The sequence below is a fragment of the Tachysurus fulvidraco genome, chromosome 25 (genome assembly GCF_022655615.1).
Source record: "Tachysurus fulvidraco isolate hzauxx_2018 chromosome 25, HZAU_PFXX_2.0, whole genome shotgun sequence".
NCBI classification, from domain to species: domain Eukaryota; kingdom Metazoa; phylum Chordata; class Actinopteri; order Siluriformes; family Bagridae; genus Tachysurus; species Tachysurus fulvidraco.
Window position 1 is genome coordinate 7,013,950 of NC_062542.1, and position 10,902 is coordinate 7,024,851.

Below are 10,902 nucleotides of genomic sequence, written 5' to 3' on the forward strand. Positions count from 1 at the left end.
AGCTTTGTCCATCTGACCTGCTCAGCAGCTATATCTTGCTCTGAAATGCTACTGGTACATTCTGAATAAAAAGTAGTTTCTTATTAGACTGATTAAAACCGAAAGTCTAAGGGGAATGCGTCTGATAATTCCCTCTTACTGCGGTGATATATAAAAAAAATGAATGTTGGTTCTGGCTTGAAATCTTGAAGGAATTCATGTGTTACCTCTGACTGCTACAAAGTTGTTTATGTGAATGTCCACCTTACTAAGTTCCTGTGAGTTAGCTGTAGATAATCTGTTAGCACATACTCATTAGTATAAACCTGTGATTTGATTTATATTGATCCCTAAAGAGCAAGAGGCAACAGCGGCAAAGATAAACTTCCTGAGAAAATACAAGGAAGAAACCCTTTAGAGAAGTGGTCCCCAACCCCCGGGCCCCGTGGACCAAATGGTATCGGGCCGCCCAAGGAAAATTAAATGATTTCCATTTTATTTACTGTGGTGTATTTCTCTCGGGTTTGTGCGACTTTCCATGGACGAGAGGTTAACCGGGAGCTGAGAGACGTCACCTAAAGCCGCACCAATACCGCGCATGCGCAAAATATCGTGCTATCGGGCCGGGTTTAGGTGACGTCTGGAGCTGAGCGGCTGCAAGCGGCAGTGGTGTTGTAGCTTTGGTGGAGAGAAGGTGTGTATCGCTCTTCTCTCTGTTCACCGGTACTTTGTTATGTTTAACAGTGCTTGGTGTACAGTACGTGTATATTGTGTTTGCTCAAATTTAACCCACAAATTAGCAAAAATGAGCACGAAACAGACGTCATTAGAAAGTTAGAAACTCTGCCGGTGTTCTGGATTAAGGTCATGGCGGAATACCCTGAGATTGCCACCACAGCACTTAAATCCCTATTGTCATTTCAAACATGCTACTGTATCTGTGTGAAGCGGGGTTTTCTGCAGTGACGGCAACCAAAACAAAACAACAGAATAAACTGGACATAAGTAACACACTTCGGGTGTCGTTGTCTCCTATTACCCCAGATGGAACCGTCTCGTTTCAAATAAACAAACTCAGGGTTCTCATTGATTTAGCGTTGTAGTGAGTTAAAAAGGCATGTTTAAATAGATGTAAATTAAAATTATTTAATTTAATTGTATAGCCGCCACCCCCCACCCCCAGCGGGCCGCAGTAAAATGATCAAACATTGACTGGTCCGCGGTGAAAAAAAGGTTGGGGACCACCGCTTTAGAGGAACCAGAGTTTAAAGGAGCCAGACTTTAAAGGGAACCCGTCGTCATCTGGATTTCTGGTATCTTCATGTGCTTTCTGACAATTCCATGTAGTCCATTCTTTTTGGTCTCCGCTTCTAAAAAAGGCTTTCTACTAGATTCTGGAGCTCGAATGTTCAGTCAGTGTTCCAGTTCATCCCAAAGGTGTTCATTGGGGTTGAGGTCAGGGCTATGTAGAGGACTTGACTTCTTCTTCTCCAAAGCTGGTAATCCATGTTTTTGTGGACCTTACTTCATGCAGAGGCATTGTTATGCTGGAACAGGTTTGCACTAGTGTGGTGGAATACACAAACTTTCTGAGATGCTGGTACTTCTATTGTGATATGTAGGGAAATGTATATGTGCAAATGATGATGTCAGACTGTCAGCGAATACAGTACTTTTGTCCAACACCTCAATAGGACACCTTATGTTGTTTCGTCCATTAACTGGTCTCTCTCTTTCTCTCTCTCTCTCTCTCTCTCTCTCACACACACACACACACACACACACACACACACACACACACACACACACACACACACACACACACACACACTTTCAGACATACATACAGAGTGATAGCTCATCTCTGCTGCATGTAAAAGACAAACCTCAAACTATTTGTATTCATGACCTGCCTTTTAGTGCTTTCTTACATTGTATATGATTTAAAATTTTACTACTTCCATAAAATATTCTGCTCTATTAGCATTTTTCGAGCCTGGGTAATTGATGTAGTGTGTGGTGTGAGTTTTGATTTACATTTGTATTATAAAACATCTCACTGCAGCGCTTTATTAAAGCAATCACTAATATATCACTCTGCAGCGTTATGGGCAAAATGATAGGCTCAGTAAAGGCAGATATTTATCACTGAAGATGATAAATGATTTAAAAAAAACTGGAAAGATTCTCCTATGTAGTCAAAGAGGTTTTATGTACCCTATTTTAACAAATACACCCGTTTATACAAGGGTTTTGTGTGAATGTATTAAAACTGTTCTTGAAAGTGTACAATAAAGCAGCTAATTATTTTGTACTGGGTGTTTGAGCATTGCTGTACACGCATATGTGTGCGTGTGTGCGCGCGTGTGTGTGTGTGTGTGTGTGTGTGTGTGTGTGTGTGTGTGTGTGTGTGTGTGTGTGTGTGTGTGTGTGTTCAACTAGATACACTATTTGCACTTTGGCACTTTAAGATGATCCTATGTTCAGTTTGTCCACACTGAATGTTTTCTTTTTCTTTTTTCTTCTAAACACATTTTGGTCTCAGATGATCAGCTCTTGCCTCTAGAGTGCTTCATGTGTGTGTGTGTGCGTGTGTGTGTGTGTGAGTGAGAGAGATAGAAAGAGAGAATGAGCCATGGGAGCTGCTGATTGCCCCTGGTGATACTGGCTCGTTTCCAGCCCTCAGCCGACCCCTAATCAACAAGCTGTCAATCACTGGGTGAGAGTGACACTCCGTATTCACTGCCCTCTTGAGAGCCCTGATTAGTTACATACACACCCTTGCACATGCAGACACACACACACATACACATTACAGCAACCCCCAAATATCCACTATTACCCACCACCTCTCACACACAAACCAACCAACCTGCACGTGTCCTACTACCATCATGCTGTGCATCTAGATGTTATGCTCAGCCAGAAGCAAACATCTGGCTTAAATATTACAAATAACATTTGTGTATGATACACTTACGTCCAATTAATAGCGTGTGTTTTTGTGCGTCCACCTCAGGGGAGTGTAATCAGTTAGAACAATCACGGAAGACTGGCAGCGGCTGGCAGGGTGTCAGTAATGCCCACGGCCCAGCTGGAAGGAAGCTTCTCACCTGAGTAGGGGTCATGTCAATCACACTCTTTTCCTCCCTCTTCCATCGTTCCCTCCACGCACACACTCCACCTATTTACCTCTAGACAAAAGCACAGTGTGGCGCGAGCGTATGAGTGCATGGTGCGATGGCAGAATAGATTGAGCTGTCAGATCAGTTGCTCGGAAGGAAGATTAATAGCCGGCACAAACAATAACAGCCCTGCTATCACCATAAATATGCTAATGACTGTTATCAATACAGCGGTTAATGGAAGTGCGGGAATTACAGAGACGGCCAAGAGAGAGGGCACAAGGGCCATGCATTCATTCAAAATCCAGCACACGTTTAAATATACAACAGCCTTACTAAGACAACGCATAACTCGTGTGTTAGTGAAATTGGAGACGGAACGTTCATCCCAAGGATTTAATTAAGAGGCTGCAGAGTAAATTTGTGAAGCCAGCAGCATGGCGGCAGCTGTTATAAAGATAGTGGAGGATTGAATTATTTTTGGATTAATACTCACTTCTGTTCTGAAAGTGCATGTCATGTAAGTTTGAAAGCTGATAATCTGGTGTTCAACACTTTATGAAGCTAAGTACCATTTCTGACACATTATGGCAACCTCCTTCCATGGGATGACAGGAAACACCACAGGACCACCACTGACCAAATACTACTTGGTGTGCTGGACTCTTTTAGAAAAAAATCTTAGGCTGGTTTATCCTTCTGTGACTGTGTATGTTTGAGCTCAACAAGGCATCATTGGTGTCCAACTTCATACATGCATATAACGTGAGAGGGTGCTTTAACCCACGAGAAAGTTCAGAAAAAGGAAATCGAACAAAGAACAGTCTCTGAGACAAACACAAAGCCGAGTCCCATGAGGACACTAAGTGGACAAAATGAAAATAAAATGAAAATAATCAAGTCACAAAAAGTCACAATGGCACCACCACCACCACCACCAACAACAACAACAACAACAACAACAACAACAACAAATCTAGTTCTTTTTACTAATTATATGGCAGAAAATATATATCCTTAAAATATACAGTGAAAGTTAAGAAAGCTATCAACACAAAAGCTATTTCAGACTTTGTTATGACCTTGACTGTTAGGATCTATGATTACAGGTAAGACTAATTCACCCACTTGTTCTTGAGATAACATACTGACAAGAATCTCAGACAGACACACTGACAAATGGATGGACAGACGAATGGATGGACCAATGGCAAAAACAATCCTAGCTTATGATAAAAATGAGCTCTGAGGTCTTGACCATTTGTATGACACTAATACTAAAAACAAGTAATTCCCAGACAACTCAGAGAGTCTACAGTGCTTGCCGTTGGACTCGGGGAGGAAACCAGAGTACCCAGAGCAAACCACTAAAACAAAAAAAAACAAAAAAAAAAAAAATAGGAAGAGGGAAAGAGACAAGAGAATGTAAAGACAGAGAGGAAGGGGGAGCTTGAGCGAGAGAAGCACACCCAAGAGGAACATAAGGACCCTAAGCTATTACTTAATTGCTTCATCCAGGATGTCCTCTCACTGCTGGTCTCAGAAGCTATTTCTGTGTGTCTTTATGTGTCTCAATGTCCCCATGATGATGGTAATACAAGACTATTTTGACCTTTTGGAGAAATGTTCCTTGTGAGAAGAGGTATATTTGTGTGTGTGTGTGTGTGTGTGTGTGTGTGTGTGTGTGTGTGTGTGTGTGTGTGTGTGTGTGTGTGTGTGTGTGTGTGTGTGTGTGTAAGACCTGAACTGTCATCGGTCTCATATTGACCCTTTTCAAACTGTGCTCTGAGCATGGACACTAAGCTCATAAAACCAGTCTCAGAAGGTTTGTACATGTGTGTGTGTGTGTGTGTGTGTGTGTGTGTGTGTGTGTGTGTGTGTGTGTGTGTGTGTGTGTGTGTGTGTTTGATTGATATAACCATATCTCCTGGGTGATTTTTTTTACTAGTTTAACCTGCAGTAAGGCTGTAATTAACTCAAGCTAATTATTGCCAGGCAGAGGTTAGAAGGCATGTGAGAGGTTTGTTTGCCTGCGCAGATAATCACTGCTTTAGGCAAATGTGTGTGTGGGGTGTGTGTGTGTGTGTTATAAATTTAGAATATAGAGTGTATAGCATGATTGTTAGTGTTTATTCACAGTAGTCACCAGAAGTGCAGGTTCTTTTTTTTTTTTAAAAATGATCAAACATATTGATTCGTATGCAGTGATTTAGTCTTATTGCACAACCACATTGTCAGTCTTGTATGATCTGAAATACAGCCAGGATGGTCAATCCACATAGAGCCGGTTTTTGGACAGCGGGACAAAACTGGGGAACATGTACAACTTAGGAAATGTACCGTTCTAGTCTGAGATTATTATCTAACCAGGACCTGTGTAAGTGTGTCTCCTTTTTCATACATTCTTACACTTATATATTAACACGACCTACTATGATGATAAAAGTTTGATCGTTGATCTCATAAACAACAACTGCCAGCATCCGATCCATCTCTTTTATCCTGTTATCATCCAAACAGTGGCATAACATATTCAATTACCTTTTGAGCCTCATTCAGAAATCTATGATCCTGAGAGATGGAAAGAGAGGAAAGAGAGAATAAGAGGTTCAGTGAGGGGAGAACACATGGGAAATCACAGCTTTCTATAGCACAGCACACATCTGTCCCACACCATGCAAGGGATGATGGGATACCGGAGGTCAGCAAAGAGGGTCAGACTGGACAAAAGCTCGTATTTTCCTTTTTATTTTCCCTGTTGCTCTATTCATCATGCCATTTCTCTTCCTCTCTTTTCTCTTCACACAATTATCTTCTTACCTCCTTCTCCTTTTCCACTTTCTTTGATTTAAAAACTTTCAAACTTCAGATCTTGCATTCTTTGATATTGGTTTGATTTATATAATCTATATACAGTATGATAATGCAATCACCGTCACATTCTTGTATAGTTCCACAAGTGTGTATTCTGTTTACTGTATTTCCTAATGATATTCATTCATTATTGTTACAAAGGCCAATGGAGGACCCGCAGTGCTATCACTTTTACAGCAGGCTATTTTCATATCAGCAACAATTACAGCAACACATACGGTGACAGGGTATTCCTCATATGACTCTGTGTGTGTGTGTGTGGGGGTGTGTGTGTGTGTGTGTGTGTGTGTGTGTGTGTGTGTGTGTGTGTGTGTGTGTGTGTGTGTAGGGGACTGATGAGTGATGATCACAAACATAAACTACCTCATCAGTGCTTGTGATTACAGTAATGATTGAGTCTTTTATTAAGATAACATGCCTTTGTAATAGCAAAGGTATAATATATCAAATTTAATTAAGATTACACAGGCTTAGACCTGCACACATCTGCAGCTTCCTCCAGTAAAAGAAGCGATTAGCAAATAATCCTGTGTGAATTAGGAAAACATCCAAGACCAGAAGTTGAAGCCATTTCCTCAGTTAAAAATGTAACGAGTAGTACTTATTAATTATACTGCAAATTTATTGTACTACACAACTGTCCATGAATACATCCAGTTAGATGCTGTACACAATTCTATGCATAACTACAGTATATAGTATAAGGAGACATTTACACCTACTCATTTGTGCAATTGTTCAATTAGACTATAATGTGGCAGCAGGACAATACATAAAATCATGCATACCATCAACTGTGGGTTTGGTATGAGCATTTTACAGATTGCTTGTATTTCTACACACACCAGTCTCTAGAGCTTACATTTACATTTACGTATTTAGTAGACACATTTATCTCATTTACACAATTGAGCACATAAGGACCTTGCTGAAGGGCCCAACAGTGGCAGCTTGGCAGTTTTGGGATTTGAACTTTGAACGAAAAACAGCCGAGTCTCCAAGCAGAAACGCCTTACTAATGAGAAAGGTCAGAGAAGAACTGGTTGGAGCTGAAAGAACGCCTATGGTGACTCAATCTTTGAATTGTGGTTAGCAGAAAAGCAGCTCCGATTGTACAAGTCATCAAATCTTGAGGCAGACTGACAGCAAGCAGAAGACCAAATGGGAATTCACGTGGTTTCCTGCTTTGGTCTACTTCTTCCAGTGGTGAAGATGAACGAATTAATGAAATAATTAATAGAAAAAATATCTGAACAGTTTGATATTATTCTAGCTAAAAAGAATTTGAAGTAGATGAATGTAAGTGCTTATTTGCTCATGACCCGTGATATATTGATATACTCACTCACTCTCACTAATTTACACAATCATCGGACATCAAGGCAGGATACACCCTGGACGGAGTGCCAACCCATCGCAGGGCACACACACACTCTCATTCACTCACACACACACACACACACACACACACACACACACACACTACGGACAATTTTTCCAGAGATGCCAATCAACCTACCATGCATGTCTTTGGACCGGGGGAGGAAACCACCGAGGTACGGGGAGAACATGCAAACTCCACACACACAAGGCGGAATCGAACCCCCAACCCTGGAGGTGTGAGGCAAACGTGCTAACCACTAAGCCACCGTGCCCCTATATATTGATATAGATGAACTTAATAATTTGAAGAAATATTTTTAACACAGACACCAAAACTGTATTTACAGTATAATGCTTATAATAGTACACTATAGTAGATTGTATTAATGTGATGAATGTACGAAGGCATGCGATAATAAAGGCTTCCCGGTTTAAGGTGTAATACTAACAAGTGCCACATAATCTGGTATGTTTCACACTTTTTTAATGTGTTCGGTTTTAATTTTGTCACCTCAGCCTAGGACATTTCACCTCCAGACCACCAGAGGCCTCCCTTTCCTGAATATTAAAACTGTCTATGGTTACCTTGATCGTTTGTATATTTTTCTCTATATTAAGCACATGGTCACATACGTCGAACAAAAATTGTCAGGGAACGGGGTATGTTCATGGATAAAAAGACCTAAATGCAGGAATAACATAAAGGGGGTTTATTGAAGGGTAAAAATAACAAAGGAAAAGAAACACAAATACAAAAAACAAGAGACAAGGACTCAGCAAAACACAGAGGCAAGACAACCGGTATAAATAGGGGTGACAATAATTGAAACACAAGGGACGGGTGTGCAGAGGCGGGAACGTGGCACAGAAACAAACTGCAACAATGTCGTCCCAGAAAAAAGTCCAGACCAATTCCTGACAAAAAAAATCCACGTTGAGATACTTTCTATACAAACATAATGAAAATGGAGACTCAATCAATATTTTGTACTGATTAACAACACAGGATGATGGTGAATTTGAAGCGTGTCCATGGAACTCACGGTATAAGGACACTCTGGACAGGGTGCTAACACATCACATAACACAATCGCATGCACACTTACACATTCACACACAATTTAGAGATCAGTCTACACCACATCTTTGGTCTACAAATTGAGTATCCGGAAGCCAAAACAAATGAAGAACAAACTCACCGCACACAGGGTGGAGGCAGGAATCAAACACCCAACCACCAAGAGAGGTGTGAGGCAAATGTATGAACCATGAAGCAACCCTGAAAATGGAGACTCCTTCAGTCCTTTTTTGTTAGTTTGTTAGTTTATTTATGTATTTATTTGTTTGTTTGTTTGTTTTAGATCCCTACATTTATTCTGAGCCTTAGACGATGTGGAGCGCTTAATATGTTCTTGTGAATTGGTTCCTATAGAAACTGTAACTTAAGGCGAATGCACTTGAATGAGTGAATATTTATATAAATGTTCTATTTTGACCAATCAGATGAGAGTGTTCAAGAAAACTATGTTATGTTTTTAGCTAAGGATCTTACATAGTCATTTAGATAGTTATTACTAGGATTATATTAATAATTCAAATGATTCTGAAGCAAAAAAACTAATGCCGGGACTGAATGCAAACCCCACAGCCACACATCTTCCCATCGTGCAGCTGATTTCAAGAAAATAAATGTCTTTTTTTCCCCCCTCGTTTCATCTTGGGAGTTCATCTTGAAGTTGGAGATGTGCTGGAGGAGAACGCCATGGAGACTACTTCCCCTCTCTCACTTTTTCCTTTCTCTCTTCTCTCCCTCTCTCTTCTTCTCATCTTCTGCTCTTGCTGCGGGCTGTGGAGAGTGATTGGCGTCTCCCGTCGTGGATCGAGTGGCTCCTGGAGCCGTTTAGAAGAGCCTCTCACAGTTACCATGGTAATTGACAGAGATTGGCACTAAGGCATGCTGTTTGATCAAGTTAGCACTAATTCGTGTTTAATGGAGCTATTGATCGGAAAACACGCCGGTGTTTGTGTTCCAACAGCCCTGGTCGAAGCCGTCAGATTAGCTGAATACACCTGCATTAACACGGAAAAGACAAAACACGGAAACGCAAACGAGAGACTGATGTACAACAGATGTATTAGAGAAAAAAGGTTTGGGCAAGCAGCAAGACAAATAACCGCCTAATGTTATTTTAGGGGATCTGAAGTACTTTGAATATGAAATAATAATGTTTTAGAAGTTTAGGATTTTTTTTTCTGTGTCATTGTATGTCAGTTGCAGTTCATATATACTATAAACTATAAACTCACACACAACCTTGTTCTTTTAATATTTTAGATATATTTTAAGTTGTATTATAAACACAACATAGATAATAAACATTTCACTTAGAAATAATTGCCTTTCCTTTCCCTCTTATTTTTCTTCCCAATTTAGACCACATGCCAATTTCCACCCAGCCACCCATCTTCTTCTTCATCATCTTTATCCTTGCCAGGGTTGTGGTGGATCTTAGTACACATGGTGCAAAGTTGACAAATCCTCCACAGGAATTTAATTATATATATATATATATATATATATATATATATATATATATATATATATATATATATATATATATATATATATATATAATGGGAATAAAGTTCAGAAAAAAATCCCATCAGAGGATTTACAGCAAATAACCAAAATGCTTATTATGATTATTATTATTATAAATGTATTTCAATATTGTAATATAATAATGATTTTACTGTTAAGTGGTTCCCAGTTGTTAAAACCCTTGAGAACCCCTTTGTTTTATCAAAACCTTAACCAAATAATTTCCTAATTTCATCACTGCTCCTGTGTAACATGAAAATTAATAGCATTCTGTGCAAACATATATAACATATATTGTTGTTAACCTTTTTCGCTAGTTTTATTTACTGAATTTATTGACTACTGCGAGATTGTACACTATATCAGCATTTGTGCCAAGGCAGACTCCAAGTAAAGTGAGATATTGTGGTCAACAAAGAGACGGAGATCACTCACATGCAAGGACAAAGACACACACAAGCACACAGGCTCAATCCATCATGACAAACAGCTTCCCTCGAGAGAAAGGGGGAAGGAATCTAACGTGCCACACCATCAGCAGATTAATGGGCTAATACAAGGCACGTGCTCATAATGGGCTCCTGGAGAGAACAGGGACTCAGAGAGATTAGGCCAGACCTGTCCACAGTGAGCAACATACATCTCAATCGATCCCTGTGTATATATGTATGTGTGTGTGTGTGTGTGTGTGTGTGTGTGTGTGTGTGTGTGTGTGTGTGTGTGTGTGTGTGTGTGTGTGTGTGTGTGTGTGTGTGAGAGAGAGAGAGAGAGAAAAAGAAAATTAACAAAAGCATGTGTGTGTGCATCTGAGTGTGACACTGAAAGTGATGGGCATCAGTGCAGGGCTCACTTTGCTGTCAGGATGGACAGACTTTTGACAAGCGAAGATGAAACCTCACACACGCACTATATTGAGTAATAGGCTGTGTGTGTGTGTGT